This window comes from Sceloporus occidentalis, unplaced genomic scaffold (genome assembly GCF_023333645.1).
Source record: "Sceloporus occidentalis isolate IW3139 unplaced genomic scaffold, rSceOcc1.0.p SCAF_310, whole genome shotgun sequence".
Taxonomy (NCBI): domain Eukaryota; kingdom Metazoa; phylum Chordata; class Lepidosauria; order Squamata; family Phrynosomatidae; genus Sceloporus; species Sceloporus occidentalis.
The window spans coordinates 92107-108953 of NW_028317290.1; the positions used below are offsets into that span (position 1 = coordinate 92107).

Below are 16847 nucleotides of genomic sequence, written 5' to 3' on the forward strand. Positions count from 1 at the left end.
TGTATGTATAACTTAATATTAAAATTAATCAATCCTTGGTTAAGCCTCAACTACTTCATCTGGAAGGCTGTGCCATGCATCAACCACCCTCTCGGTAAAACTTTTGTTGTGTCATGTTTTGTAACAGCTTTCTAGAATGTTACCTAAATTGTGGTTCTCTCTCTCTCTCGCATTTAATATTTCAGCCCACAAAGAAAAAAACTCCTTTTTCAGAGTTTGTGTCTGCAACCATTTCGCTTCCAGAGTTTTCCAGAGCCATTCTGTAAAACAGCAACCAAAACATAATATAAAACATAGTAGAAAACACACACATATATATATATATATATATATATATATATATCCTATAGTACATTACTGTGGAATATGATGGTGCCACATAAGATAATTATAATAATAAATATTATTAAAAATGAAATTCAATAATTGTGTATTATCAATATATTGTTAAGATATTTATAAGACAAAATATTGCGCTATAATAGCATCAAAAAGCGTAGTGTAAGGATAGTTTAGTCACCTTAACACTTTATTTAGCAATACTTTAGCCTTCATATACTAAAGATTGTGTTAAGTATTTTTTCCACCCTTGTGTTTTACACTATTTTTTTGCCGTAACCAAACAAAATTATATTTAATTAAAATATATAAAAAATAGCATTGAGCGTTCTAGAATATCAACCTCAAAGCAAAACTCATACCATGGGAATGGGTGGTGGATAAGAGAACATCCTAAAATAAACACGTTAGTCTAATAAGAAAGCTATGACCCCTATACAATTTTTTTTCCATTTATATGACTAACATGGCTGGTCCTGAACAACATACGTGATCAGTAAATCTTGTATGTAATGAACGTAAATTACAGAGTGTATTTACCTGAAAAAGAGATGCTTCTGCCTCTATAGCCCACGGGACTCTCTGGCTCTCCTCTTTGATCTTGGGTGGTTTATGATATATTTTATGGCATAAGGTTAGCACCTTGAATCATTCCTTTACGCTCCTCCCCCCCCCTTACATTTTTTTCCAGTATAAATTCCATTGTAAAAATGCCAGCGGCTAATTATCAGAGATTAGATCTCCACCTAGAGGGGACTGAAGCTGGATTGGAGTCAACGTTCTGCTACCCTGGACCAGAAGGTTTATGTTGGCAGAGAGCTAAGAAAACAATATACCGTATATTATATATATATATATATATATATATATATATATATATTGTGACAAACCCTGTTGCATGATGGCCATACATGTCACATTTAGGGGTCCTAAGCACAGTCCTCTAGGACAATCAGAGTCGGGAACACCAGCTTTGAACAAAACAGCACTTTATTTTAATCACTTAAACCCCCAAAAACCAAATCATAAAAAGAAAACCTCCCAATTGGAGCCCTCTCTAACTGAACTATGCTGGTCCAGACTGCCCAGCCTAATCACCCACTACCTCAACCTTCCAGCCGGACCCAGCTACGCCAGGCTCTGGAAAACCTCCCCCAGACAACACACAAAATGTCTAGGCAGGTATTGCCTCACTTGGCTCAGGGATGGTCTTCTTGTTCAAGGCCTCTCCTTGCCCTGGGAGCGCAGGGAACTTCCTCTTCCCCCAACAGTCTCTCTGATTATCAGGCTCCAGGGGTTTTTAATGTCCAGCACCTGTGCCTGATGCCGGCTCCATAGGAATCCCGGACCGGATCCTGCAGACTTCTAACCTCCTGGAAAAGCCGGCATGGATTTTCCACAGAATGGGGACGGAGCATTGGCCCACCCTGCTCTCCAATTGCTCCACCCCAGGGACCCATATTTATGATCTGGATAGCACCTGTACCGAAATGCCACACTAAGCATCTCCCTGGAATTTACACTGTCACAATATATATATATATATATATATATACACAGTATATATACTATACTGTTCAAAAGTTTGGGGTTGCTTAGAAATGTTCTTGTTTTTGAAAGAAAAGTATATATATATCTATATATATATATATATATATATATATATATATATATATATATATATTAAATGGATCAGAAATCCAGTGCAGAAGGGGTTAATGTTGTAAATAACGATTAACTGGAAACGATGTAACTGGAAACGGCTGATTTTCTAATGGAACAAAGAAAACACATAATTTGGGGGCACAAATACAAGATCCATTCTACACCCAATTCCAGCAAATTTTAAAATTGCCCCTTTTGCATGTATGTAAAATACCAATCTCAAGTGGTTAGAAGATGTATACTCTGTTGACTTTAATGGGACTCCATTGAATAAGTGGTCATATTTATACAAACCTCAACGTATAAACCAAAAGAAGGCAAAGAAATTGCATTGACAAAACGTCCCGTTGAAAAGGGAAAAGGTATCTAAATATTATGAGAAAATCTGGTTTCCTTGGATCAATGGCACATACATTATCTGTTACGTATTCTAACACTATGAGGGTATTGGCGAAAGCTGACAAAACAACAGTCCTTAGTTCTATCCTATAACGGACAAGTAATCTAAAGTCACGCCACATTAAAGATGTTATTTTCTCAGTATGGTCTAGAGTATGTGCACAACAGGGATTTTTTTTATTATTTATTTACAGAGAAAGAATAGGAAATTATTACCTCCACAACCCACTCAAAGAGTTGTTTCTGACCTTCCTGATGCTGTGGTTTGTCCTCCCAGCTACTCACTAGAAACCCTTCCATGCGGAGTTGTTTAAAGAGTAAATAAGGTTGTATGAATGGTCCTATAGGGGAAAGATATTCATAAATTCAGTAAATGGAAACTGGATTATACATTGCCGATGTGCATAAGTGCTTCATCAGGTCGGTTTCTTTGTACCCAAGAATGACATGTGGCCACACCCACTCTTTGCCCACATTCCCTCCCACAAAAGACACTCTGGGACTAGCCCCACCCCTGTACTAAGCCACTCCCCCAAGAGGGAGGTACACCAAGTAGCCTGCCCTGTAAAGTTGCTAGGTATGTCGACTTTTAAAAAAAAATAAGCTTGACTAATCTCACTACATTTCCCTATTTTAAGATATAAAATAGTAACGTTCGGTCTAAATTACACAATGTTTATTAAAAACAAATGTTGTCTAACTCATTACATTTTACAGTAAATATAGGTTTGAATAACAAACAATTGATGATCATGCAGTAAAGATTAGTGTGAAATGTTGACAAGGTTGAAGTGAAGAAGCTTTAGGGCTTTCTGAAAAGTTTTGTAGTATTTAAACAGAACTCATTCAACCGTAGTGTTAACCCATCACAGATAAGTGATGGCAATGCTTTTGTCAATTCACCTTAACACTTTTACAATAGTTCATATAAAAATGAAGGACATATGAATGTGTATGAATGTTAATGCATATGAATAAAGGATATATTGAAAATAAAGTTTTCTAAAACCAAATATTTTTGTATAGAAATGTCAATTGGCAGTAATTACACAAAAGCATATGAAGTGCAGTATCTCTACTGACATGCCCCATGTTCTTTAAAAAGGGATTTTATGTTAAACCTCCTTTTATATTAAGAATATTTTTGAATGGTCATTACGACATAATAGTAGAAGCTAGGACATCCCCAATAAGGATGGTGCAGGAAAATGTCCCGCAGGAGTCAATGGGAGCCCACACAGTGCGAATGCATTCACCCAGTGCGTGTAAACTTATTACATGGTAGCATTTGTAACTGTACCAGTCCCTTCCAGAGGCCTCCAGTACTTTTCCCAATAACAGGGTTTTTTTGTCACTGACCCCTGCCCTTCCTGATTTGCAAACCTATAATGTTGGAGATTAAGGCACTGTTTAAAATGTTTCAAAAATATAAACTTACATTCTCAAAATAACAATCAAATCCCTCTGGAGATGCTTGTTTCAGAGCTTCCTCCAAAGAGCTCACTGTCTTGTAGTTAAAGGCTTCATCAAAACCAATTTCCTTTAGATAGGCAATTTTGTCATCTGAGCCAGCAGATCCAACTGCCTTACAGCCCTGAGCAGGAATACAAGTAGTTCAAATTAGCACAAGCAAAAATGGCTTTATTCAACATTGGAAATTTAATTTAAAGGTTGTTCACCGCAACATAGTTTTAAGACTTCATGTAATACTTTTCTACCTAATAAAAGTTAGTTGTCCTGGTTATCAAACCACAAATCACAGGGCACGATTGCAGCTGACTCAATGCTATCAGAGGTATGCAAGTTCTCTTATCAACAATACGTTCTTCTTGACCATTATGATTTACTTTGCCGTTTTGTGCATCAGCCAGAAAATCATGTAAGATTGGGATGATTATTGTCATATTAACAACAAAACCAACAAAGTGTTCATTGTATATAACACATTGGATTACAATCAAGCATTTGCTAAGCAAAGTTAACAAAAATGTGGAATTCCATAGAAAATGTCCGCTATAAAAATATTTTATAATAACATGCTATTACCAAATTATATGATAGATATGAGTTTATATTCCCTTAGTGAAGCATAGTGCCCACAGACAAAAAGAGAGTGAATTCACTAAGGACTTGGTCATCTCACAGTAGTGATGTATCCTGGCTTAGGGCGACTAGGTCTAGGGCAGCAAGTTCAGGGAGACAACAGTACCTCTGGTACAAAACTAGGGAGCAGACCATCCTCTCAGATGATCTAGCTCCTCAGTGAAAGTAGATCTTGCTAACCAACATTATGGATGTTGTGTCAGCTCAGCCCAGCCCCCATAGACTTCATTAAAAGACGATGCTCGCCTTTACGATGTGGTGCACAGCGTTATGACATCATATGCCTACGCACAGGCCCTTTTATTGTATTTGGGATGCCTTCTGCAGGGGTAGAGATTGAAGAAGTGGCCCTAGGCCAACTCCAAAGGAAAACACATCTCATAGTATTTACTAGACTTGCGCATTCGTCTTCGGGCGAACATGAAAACGAGCACGAAGAGGCCGTTTTTTTTTTCGTTCCGAAGACACGCCGAAGAGAATACAGTGCCGGCAAAACGTAGGAGTAGACGAAGACTCACAACCACGAAGAATCGAAGATTCTTCGTGATCGTCTTCGTTTTTGCCGCGCAGCCGCCAAAATTTCAAACAGGAGTGAGCTGATCTCGTCTGTCCAATCAGCTCACTCTTGTGACGTCACGCTAAGGGTCTCGTCCAATGCCTGTGCTGCTGTTTTTTGAATTCTGAAGGCGCCTTTATAAGACCAGAGCTTGCCTGAGAGATCCATTCATTTTTCGCTGTGACTGCTTTGGCAACACTGCTGTGCTGCATCCGAGCGTTACAGAGAGATTGTTCTGTTCTGTGTGAGACTGGTAAGCCTTAACCTGCCATTTCTCACAGTGTACTTCATCCTCACTTCAGTGCTACTTAATATAATTAATAATAATTTGATTAATTTAATTTTTTTTTATTTAATTTGTCATCAACTGTAGTGTAAGTGCTGTTGAGTTGACAGTGCACCCAGTGTCTCAGTGGCACTGGGGTGCCCTTGCCCTGGGCTGGCACTAGTGCCTACTGCCTGTCCTGCTTAAATAAATTAAATAGAATTTATAAATAATAATTTAATAGAGTCTATAATTTAATAGTTCATTATAATATTATATATATATTTGTCAGTCATATATATATATACTATAGTATACTAGTGTAGAGTGTACTGTAGACATTCATCTACTAGTGTCTAATTTAAAATCAGTAATATTAATTAATATAATTAATAATTGAATTCATTATAAAATTATATATATATTTGTCAGTTATAGTTAGTAATAGTATACTAGTGTAGAGTGTACTGTAGACATTCAAGACATCTACTAGTGTCTAATCTAAAATCAGTAATATCAATAATTCTATAATTCTTTCTTATCTTAATAGTTAATTAAATTAGCTATAAATAAAAGTAATAATATTAATTAATTACTACTAGCGTATAGTTCAGCTAATCTTATTAGTACTGGTGCTGCAGCTCTATACTTTGTGCTTTGTTTTAGCAACAGCAAGAGACCAAGTCAATTTTTCTTAATTAATAATCTTTCATTTTATTTCATTTGTTTTGCTCACCTCAGTCCATCAGTGAAGTGAACTTGTTGGGCTAGTGAGTGCAGCCGCATAAGTGCTGTGTGTTTTTGTTCAGCAAGCAGTGAAGCTAACTGTTTTGCTGTGACATTTTATTTTATTTCTAATTCTTCTCAAGAAAAATTGACTGTGACGAGCTGTACTAAGCAAAGCTTCAAGCTACTAGCTGTAGTACTAAAATAATTCTAATCTTCTTTAATCTTAATCTATAATATATTATAAATAATATATAACAATATAAATTCTAATTCATAATCTATAATATAAGTAATTCTAATTTCTAATTCATAATCTATATTCTTCTATCTATAATACATAATATATAAGTAAATTATTTCTAATCTATTAATATTATATAACTTAATATTAATTAATAAATCATACTGAATCTGATTTAACCTCACTTTAGCTTAGTGGGTTTGAGAGCGTCTGCCTAGAGGTAGACTTATAGTAAGGAAATATAGCTTTAGGCTAGCATAGTAGTAGGCTAAGCTCTTAGGCCTGTGTAAATTCAAATTAAAAATAAAATACTGCTAGTTATTAAATAGTTAATAATTTAAATAACTTTAGCACTTTGCCAGATTGCACACAACAGCACAGTGCAGTAGTGCATAGTTTTACTTTTTAAGCAGTAGCACTGAAGAGAACTTCCTCTAATTTTTTTGTCTTTAATTCATTTTTCCTTTCTTTTATTTCTTTTTTTTTTATTTTTTTATAGTTTTTTTAAACACTACACTACACTACACACACAACACAAAATTTGAAATGGATCCTCCTTTTGGGACTAAGGAGGGACAAGCTCCATCTACCACCACCACCACCACCACCACCAGTTCTAAGATGCAGTCTTTGCGTCAGTCTAGTCGGCCAAGTAGGCCAAGCTCTCGCTTATCATTTGGGGAAGCATTGCTTGAAGGATCATCAAGTAAAGGAAAGGCACCAAAAGCAGGCAGTAGTAGTGCGGCTAGGCCCACAAGCTCTATGGTTTTTTACGGAAAGCCTAAAGCACCAGAAGCACGTTCAAAGTTAAAGGGTAGCACAAGTAGTACCAGCCCAGTGACTAAAAATAAGTGCCTTTTGCCCCAAGCAGCATCTTCCCCATCCACAAGCAGCATGCAAGGTACCAAGCAGAGCCAAATTAGCAGCAAGACTCAGAGGGGTCCCAAACAAAAGCGATCTCATTCCTTTGTAGGGAAAACCACCCCCACCGCCTCTACCACCACTAGTGCTGCGCCTACTGTTCCCACTGGTACCGCCACGCCATGTCCTCCTAGTACCTCTAGCAAGCCACCAAGTCCTTACAAAATTTTTGTAAAGACAGTTAGAGAGAGGGCTACACATAGTGGGACTTCACCTAGCGAGGTAGCAGAGGAGCCTGAGACTGAGAGGCCAAGTGCAGAGTCTATTCTTCCTGCTCGCACTACTACTAGTCACGAGTCTCACGACGATATCAGTCTTAGCTCCAGCCTAGCAGGAATTCCATTTGATCTGGCTAATGAAGAGCTAGACTATGAGCCAGAGGAAGTAGAGGAGATGAGTGGTCAGGAATCAGATTCCTCAGGGAGCAGTGTCCAAATGACTAGTGCACAATTTTCCCCTGAGCCTCCACCTTCTCTGCTACGATCATCACCATCACCACCACCACCACCAGCAGCAGCAGCAGCAGCAAAACCTAGCAAAACCTAGCATTTAGCAGTCCCACTATGGCCAGTACTGTTACCACCAGTCCCACCACCACTAGTTCTGCCTCTGTTCATCCACCCCGAGCAGTAGGAGCAGCACCCAAGGTACACTCCAAGGCTATGCGCGCCCCAATTTGGGAGCACTTTGAAAATGTTGAAGAAGGGCGCTATGGAAAGTGCAAACATTGTGGGAAGCTAATAAGCAAAGGGAAAGTGTCTGGCCATTTAACCAGTGCTAGCATGAAGCATCACCTCAGCACTCAACACAACGCTGTGCTATTGGGGAAAGATGCAGAAGTAAAACTTAGTGCAGGCAGCATAGCTGGTGGCCGTGGAAAAACCCCAACAGCTTCTTCTTCTGAGCCAATAGCAGCAGCAGCAGCAGCAGCAGCAGCTAGTGCTGGCAGCCAGAGACCAAGGCAGGTTGGAGCACTGCATGTCCAGCCCACCCTGGAACAATTTGTGGCATTCCAATCCAAAAGGTCAATGCCCAAACAGCAGGCCAATAAAGTAACACGACTGATTGGTCAGTTCATTGCTGTTGGAGGGGCATCCTTCTCTATGATCGAAGGGGAGCCTTTCAAACAATTGATGGCGGCTGTGGCTCCACAATATACAGTTCCGTCACGTTCCACTTTCAGCAGGAACATTGTCCCCTCATTGTATCGGTCCTGTGTTGCAGCAGTGAAAGAGGAGCTTTCCAAGGCTGCTGGTCAGTGTGCTCATTTCACTACAGATTTGTGGAGTGCACCTAGCGGCCAGCATGCCTTTCTTTCTTTGACAGCACACTGGTGGCAGCCCGGTGTGTCTAAGGAAGCTGCTGCAGCAGGCTACCGATCTTTCCTTCTCCATGCAGAAGTGATGGATGAAAAGCACACTTCCCAAAATATTCTGCATGCAATGAGGAAAATGTTTAGCCTTTGGGTGGGAGCAGAGGCGGGCACCAATGTTGAAGTTGGTTTTGTGGTAACTGACGGAGGTGCCAATATGGTGAAAGCGCTGCGAGATGGTCATATTGTTGGTGTGCGCTGTGCAGCCCACATCATCCATCTTGTAGTGAAGGCAGCAATGTCAGAAGGAACTAATGTGGCAGCAGTAGTTCTGTCCCGCTGCAGAAAGATCGCTGGGCACTTTCACCATAGTGTTAAGGCTAGCCAACTTTTGAGGGAAGAGCAAGAGAGGTCAGGTCTTCCCGTACACTGCCTATGCCAGGATGTCAGTACACGGTGGAACTCCACGTTAGACATGCTGGAGAGGATTTTGGAGCAGCAGAGGGCAATCCATAATCTTGCCTCAGAGCACAATATTGGGATTACCTCTCCATTGAATAGGGAGGATTCGACAGTGATCGCCCAGCTAGTGGCAGTCCTTAAACCATTCAGGGATGCCACAGAAAATTTAAGATCAAACACTGCCAGTCTGGCCCAGGTAATCCCAGTGTTCTCCCATCTAGGCAGCAAGATGGATGTGTTCCTTGGAAACCGTGAGGCTGTTCAAGGTGGCACTCTACATCCTGACGTAGCAGCCATAGCCAGGAAGCTGAAGGATCTGCTAAAAGTACACCTTCGCAAACGAATGGAAGAGAGTCCCGAAATAATGCTAGCGTGCCTTTGCGATCCAAGAATTAAGGGAAAGCTAGCTTTGAAATTTAATGTTCTCAGTAGCTACCGGGAGCAATTGGTCAACAAGGTGCGTGACTGGCAGCGTAAAATGGGAATGCTGTCCGAGGAGGGAGAGGTGCAGGAGGAGGAAGAGATGATGTGGTCTGCTACTCCTAGCAGCAGCATCAGCAGCAGTGCCACAAGCAGCACAACACAGCTGAGTGGAGCAGCTGCGTTTTGGGAAGAGGCACTTGGGAGTATAGTTGGACCATCTGACAGAGCTAGCAGCAGAAAGGAGAGTAGTGCTGCTGAAATGGTCAAACTTTACCTCTGTGAAGTTCCTTCTGCGCCTAATGTTGATCCTCTTAGCTACTGGGATGAAAAGAAGAGTGTGTGGCCTGCACTCTCATGGGTTGCGCAGCAGCTACTATCATGTCCGCCAACCACTGTTCAAAGTGAGCGCGTGTTTTCTATGACTGGAAACATACTGAGTCCACAGCGCTCACGCATGGCACCTCATCTGATGGAGCAGATTGCCTTTCTTAAATTCAATCTGCCCAAGTTGGGTTACCCAGCTCTTAGCTTGGAAAGTTAATTTTTTTTCTCTGTAATGTTTAAGGTAGTTTCTCCCCCTGGTTGCACGTGTTTGTGGTGTGGCAACGTCTGCTACCTCCGCCGGTGTAGCCAATTTACGCTAGGGCCTAGTGTCTGAGTTCTGGAAGTCCGCTCCCAAACGCCATGGACTGACAGACTTTCATGCTTTGCCCTGGGGTGAAACAGGTGAGCGGGTCGTCAATTGCCCACTCATTCACCTTTTTCCGTTTCCAACGCTGCTGCTGGTGGTGGTGCCACTATCTTTTGCCAGTTCGCTTCCTGGCTGAAATCATGCCTCAAATGTCCCTAATGGAGAGGGTAGTTTCCCCCCCTGGTTGCACTTGCTGCGGTGTGGCAATGCCTGCTACCTCCGCCGGTGTAGCCAATTTACGCTAGGGCCTAGTGTCTGAGTTCTGGAAGTCCGCTCCCAAACGTCAAGGACTGACAGTCTTCGGATGCTTTGCCCTGGGGTGAAACAGGTGAGCGGGTCGTCAATTGCCCACTCATTCGCCTTTTCCAATGCTGCTGCTGGTGGTGGTGGTGGTGCCAGCGTCTCTTCTCTGCCAGTTCGCTTCCTGGCTAGTGTCATGCCTTAAATGTCCCTAATGGAGAGGGTAGTTTCTCCCCCCTGGCTGCGTCTGTTTGCGGTGTGGCAACGCCTGCTACCTCTGCCGGTGTAGCCAGCTTACGCTAGGGCCTTGTGTCTGAGTTCTGGAAGTCCGCTCCCAAACGCCAAGGACTGACAGTGTTTGGATGCTTTGCCCTGGGGTGAAACAGGTGAGTGGGTCGCCAATTGCCCACTCATTCGCCTTTCCCAATTCTGCTGCTGCTGCTGGTGGTGCCAGCGTCTCTTCAATGCCAGTTCGCTTCCTGGCTAGTGTCATGCCTCAAATGTCCCTAATGGTAAGGGCAGTTTCTCCCCCCTGGTTGCACTTGCTGCGGAGTGGCAACGCCTGCTACCTCCGCCAGTGTAGCCAGCTTACGCTAGGGCCTTGTGTCTGAGTTCTGGAAGTCCGCTCCCAAACGCCAAGGACTGACAGTGTTTGGATGCTTTGCCCTGGGGTGAAACAGGTGAGTGGGTTGCCAATTGCCCACTCATTCGCCTTTCCCAATTCTGCTGCTGCTGCTGGTGGTGCCAGCATCTCTTCAATGCCAGTTCGCTTCCTGGCTAGAGTCATGCCCAAAATGTCCCTAATGGTGAGGGCAGTTTCTCCCCCCTGGCTGCATCTGTTTGCGGTGTGGCAACGCCTGCTACCTCCGCCGGAGTGGCCAGCTTACGCTAGGGCCTAGTGTCTGAGCTCTGGAAGTCTGCTGCCAAACGTCTAAGACTAACAGTGTTTGGGTGCTTTGCCCTGGGGTGAAACAGGTGAGTGGGTCGCCAATTGCCCACTCATTCGCCTTTCCCATTTTTCACTGCTGCTGCTGGTGGTGGTGGTGCCAGCATCTCTTCCGTGCCAGTTTGCTTCCTGGCTAGAGTCATGCCCAAAATGTCCCTAATGGTAAGGGCAGTTTCTCCCCCCTGGCTGCGTCTGTTTGCGGTGTGGCAACGCCTGCTACCTCCGCCGGAGTGGCCAGCTTACGCTAGGGCCTAGTGTCTGAGCTCTGGAGGTCTGCTGCCAAACGTCTAAGACTGACAGTGTTTGGGTGCTTTGCCCTGGGGTGAAACAGGTGAGTGGGTCGCCAATTGCCCACTCATTCGCCTTTTCCATTTCCATTTCATTATTTTCCTTCTGATACACAACCAACCAACCAAACATAACACACACAATAACACAAATAACACAGTGACATAATACATAACACATATAACACACAGTGACAACACACATAACACACATAACACATACACGTACAATGCACAAATCACAAGGACCTTTCCTCTTGTTATTTGTCCTGGCCTTCACTTCTACACTCACTAGCATTAACGCTATAACTCACACTTCATACTATAACATTTTTCCATCCACATACCTGCCAACAGACCCAACTTTTTCAGGGACAGTCCTGCTTTTTTCCAGTCCTGTCCCATCTAATTTAGCTATCTAGGTATGCAAAATACACGTTGGTAGTTATAGCTCGGTAGGTAGCACTAGTATAAACATTAAATAAATATAATAAAGTACTAAATAATAAATCTAACTTTAAAATACATTTAAATAAACCCCTTAATTTTTTAAAACCCCTTAAAATTAAAATTAAATTATTATTTAGACATAATACATCTTTAACCAAACCAGTGCACTGCTACTAATCTTAAACATAACCGTACATTAACCCTAAGCTATTTTTTAGTTCTTGTCCAACATTTTTCCATCCGCATACCTGCCAACACACCTAAGATTTTGGTGGACAGTCCTGCTTTTTTCCAGTCCTGTCCAGTAAAAGTTGGGTTGTTGCAAAGTATGCCATTGTGAATAGGTAGCAAATGTTAGGCATGTATTACAAGTGGTCCAAAATCAATTTAAAAATTTAAAATAATCCCTATTCTTTTATTAAACATCTATGGATGTGTGACTGTGTATGATAAACGGAGGCCAAGTTCCTTGGAGCATTTGTCTCTAGGTCATTTTGTGTACAGTACACCTCAGTACGTGTGTGCAACTCTATTGGTCGTTTCGGCAGGGGGCTGGCCTGCCATCAACGAATGAAGTGCGTTCTGCAATTCACTTGTTGATGCCAGACCAGCCCCCTGCCGAAACGACCAATAGAGTTGCACACACGTTCCTTCACGGCAGCTGCTGCTGCTCCGATGTGTTGTTAACCCCGTATTAACCCCTGCTAGGCAACCGGGAAGGAAACGAAGATTAAACGAGCACGAAGAATGTCCGCGAATATACGCCCGAAGAGAAGACAGGAACGGGCGAATATTCGCGGAATACGAAGGTTTTTTTCCCCCCGAAGACGAGCACGAAGACGAACACGAAGAGCCCCCTGGTGCCCAAGTCTAGTATTTACTATTGAGTGTTAGGCGTTATCTCAGAGAAACTTGTCAGGTCTCTGTGCACCCCCACTTTTCCATCCACTGCTCATGATCATGGATATCTAATGGCAAATGCATAGAAATCATAGTGGTCACAACCTAGTCAGTTGCTCTTAGTTTACGTACCTTGATTTTGTCAATCTGTCCAACTACAGAGCCAACAGCTCCAGCTGCACAGTTGACAAGGACAACTTCCCCGTGTTTTGGCTTGCATATTTCTAACAGGCCAATATAAGCTGTCATTCTATGGAGAATATAAGAAAACATAAAAAATGGTAGATTCCTCCATATTGTTATGTGAAAATTATTTAATATATTAGATGGTCTGGATTTAATATTTTAAATTATTTTTAGCCTTTTCCCTGTTTGGGTAACCTAAGCAGATAGACTGCACGCACAGCCCATGCAGGTGATAATGCACATTGTGGCATATCCAAAGTCAGGTATATAGTAAGAAAATACACATTCACACAAATATGCCATTGATTTCCACCCCTAGCCCACACAAAAGTGTTGAGGGTTATAACTCATCATTATAACTCAAGCTGAGGGCCCTGTGCCAATGACTTGTGACTGTTGTCCATAAAAGCATATAAGGTAATTTTTATTTAAACAATATTACTTATATAAATGTAAGTGCCAGAATGTGTTTTTTTATTCATTTATTTTGGGAAGGAAGGAAGTTTTGACATTGGGAATTGGGGCACTGCTGACATCACATTGATAGATGCATGCAGAGATCAGACTTTTCTAATCTTTAATTTACATATAGAGAAGCTGTCAGTCAGCCACTGACATCACAGTATTCTCCCAAACTAAGCCTCATATATAAGTCTAAAAGCCTCACTTAAAAACACAAGCCTTCTGTGTATAGGCAATAGAATGCTGCAGGCCCATTTTTCTGTTATCGCTTTTAGCAGATATGTGGTTGGCACTTTGACCTTGCAGTCAACAGGTTATGATTAATTTATGATTGTAATTTATGCTGGACTATGGACTAATGAGAGTTGCTATTGGAATTTACCCAGGCATGCCTAGTACTCCCAGCGCCAATGACTTGGGAAGATTCTCTGGCCAGTTAGAAGGCAGTGCACGAAGCCCTTTACCATCTGATATGAAACGAGTTGTCCACCCAGCATATGCAACAAAATAGCCACCTACAGGGAAGTCAGGATTTTTACTTTCAATAACCCTGAAAACAAGGAGAAAACATGGTCAGCAAAATCAATTAATGCAGCGAAAGCAATAAAATTCATATGGCCATATTTATAGAAGATCAAGAAACTGGGTAATAGGGACTATCACAGCTTGGCATCAGTGATGTTCCACCTCTACATAGGGATTCTCCATAGCAGAGCCTGGATTATTTTAACATTAACGAATTATACAGTTATTAACAGTTATGTGGATATTAAATACAAACAGCCTTTTGCACCACCCTTTAAGATGGATTTTCAATAATCTATTAATTGCCATAAGATTTGTTTTTAAATGCACCACAAGAGGTTTAATGTTTATAATAACATTGACAATTTTCTGGTAGAACAAAATATACGTGACAGCGTTCTAATCTAATGCAATATTATGACAAGCTATAATGATGTTTGGAGAGTGGGAGAGTCTGGTTATATGCAGTATTTGGTGTGTTGGTGTATAGTGTTAGTAACTGGTCCGAGTAAATGTATGTGTGTTAGAATGTCAGGGATAAGCCTCGACTTATTGGTTCGAGGAAGAGGATGTAGACTTGTGCACGTACTGTGTGCGGAAACGTTAGGGTGAGTGGGTGTTAGAGCAGGTTTGTCCGTTAGTATTAGTGTGTGTTTACGTTACGGGGGATCCAAACAAATGCAGCACCAAGATGTCACTACCCCTAGGCTCGCCTCTGACCTTAGCTATATTACAAATAAGGAATGTACAATTAAGTGAAAGAAATATAATGCAGTTGTTTTATTAAAGACACTAATTCGCTTGAAATTTACCTGGCAACTTGTGATCCCATCATAACATCACCATCCTTCAACTTTAGTTTGCTGTATGGCCTGGTAGAAAAGAAAACTCAGAAAAGTTAAACACACATATTAAAAACAGTATAAATATTAGACTTGGGCACCAGGGGGCTCTTCGTGTTCGTCTTCGGGAAAAAAAAAAATCTTCGTATTCCGCGAATATTCGCCTGTTCCTGTCTTCTCTTCGGGCGAATATTCGTGGACATTCTTCGTGTTCGGTTTTTCTTCGTTTTTTTTCGGTTAAGGGGTTAATACGGGGTTAACGCGTACCGCAGCAGCTCTGGCGCCAGGAGTTTAAATGTCCATATGATCAACTCTATTGGTCGTCAGCAGGGGGCTCGTCTGCAAATGGTTGATGGTAGACAAGCCCCCTCCTGGCGACCAATAGGGTCGCTCGTACAGACTGTTAAACTCCTGTGCCAGAGCTGCTGCGGTACGCGTTAACCCCGTGGTGCCGTAACTTGTCCGGCAGATACCATTGGTCTCCCTGTTCTATCATTTATTAACTGATAGAACAGGGAGACCAGTGGGATCTGCCGGACAAGTTGCTTCATTAACTTTTTAAAGTCTGTACGAGCGACTCTGTTGGTCGCTCGTACAGACTTTTAGGCTCCTGGTGCTGCAACTTACCCGGCAGATCCCACTGGTCTCCCTGTTCTATCAGTTAATAAATGATAGAACAGGGAGACCAGTGGGATCTGCCGGACAAGTTGCTTCATTAGGGGTTAACTTTTTAAAGTCTGTACGAGCGACTCTGTTGGTCTTCGTCTGTTGTGTCTTCGCCTACGTTTTACCGCCGCTGTCTTCTCTTCGGCGTGTCTTCGGAACGAACACGAAAACGCACTCTTTGTGTGCGTTTTCATGTTTGCCCGAAGACGAATGCACAAGTCTAATAAATATATTAAAATGGAAAGTAAGACAAAATGGCAAAGAGGTCTATTCACTAAAAAGCTGAGTGGCCAAATGAGTTATGTATTTACTTGACCGACCAGACCCATCTGAGGTGCGAATGCCCTCATATGCTAACACTAACAAAGTCCCCATGTAGAATACTTGGAAAAGAAATGTAATGAATTAGTAACTAACAACCAGTTAACCAAAAGGATTGTGTAAACATTCACCATCCCATGTGAAGTGTAGTAAAGAGTAACCAGTGGGGGTTAACAGCCCACCAAGTTCTGCCACCATAGGCCTTGGCTCACTAGAACATGCTACTGCTCACTGAGTGCTCTACCATGCATTCTTCTTTAGTTAGAGGTGTCAGGGAACATGTACTGTCCCTTTAAGAAAAAGCTTGTTGCAAGGTATGAGGAAGATTTTGTGACTCCTAACTTGACAGAACGAGAAACAGCTGGAATGTAAACAGCCTGTTTTTAATGCCTTGATACATTATACGGATTCATGGTCAAAACATGTAGATGACTATGAAGATTTTGCTTTCTTACTTTATGTCAAACTTGTCTGAACGGTCAGAAATTGATAAGTCCGTTGAACTTCTGAAATACCCAAACGCAAGGTGCTTCTTCAAAGGATTAAAAGAGGTTCAGAATGGAATGCGTCACTAGTTGCCATGTCTGTCCCTACATGGAATCCATGTTTCGCACACAAAGAAAACATGGAAAAGCCTAATATTAAACTTCAAAAACCTGCAGAAGTACTACAATGCTTGCCTTTAGAAAAAATCTTTTTTTTGAAAACAATTTATGGACTTCTGAGAAATAAATTATGATTTTCAGCGCAAACATTAAATGGTTGAGTTTAGACTTTTTGAAAAAGTTCTCGAAGCATAAAACTATTTCCGCGTAGATTAATTCCTCTAACAAATACAATAGTTAATACCTGATCACAGATACATGTACCAATGTGGATGCATAAATAATCAGGACCATTACTAATGATAATGGCA

The 16847-nt window shown here is 41.7% G+C and overlaps 1 pseudogene; it reads right to left on the reverse strand.

Annotated features, from left to right (window-relative positions):
* Positions 1 to 1059: 1059 nt before the first annotated feature.
* LOC149274923 (prostaglandin reductase 1-like) lies at positions 1060 to 16536 on the reverse strand (annotated as a pseudogene).
* Positions 16537 to 16847: the final 311 nt, after the last annotated feature.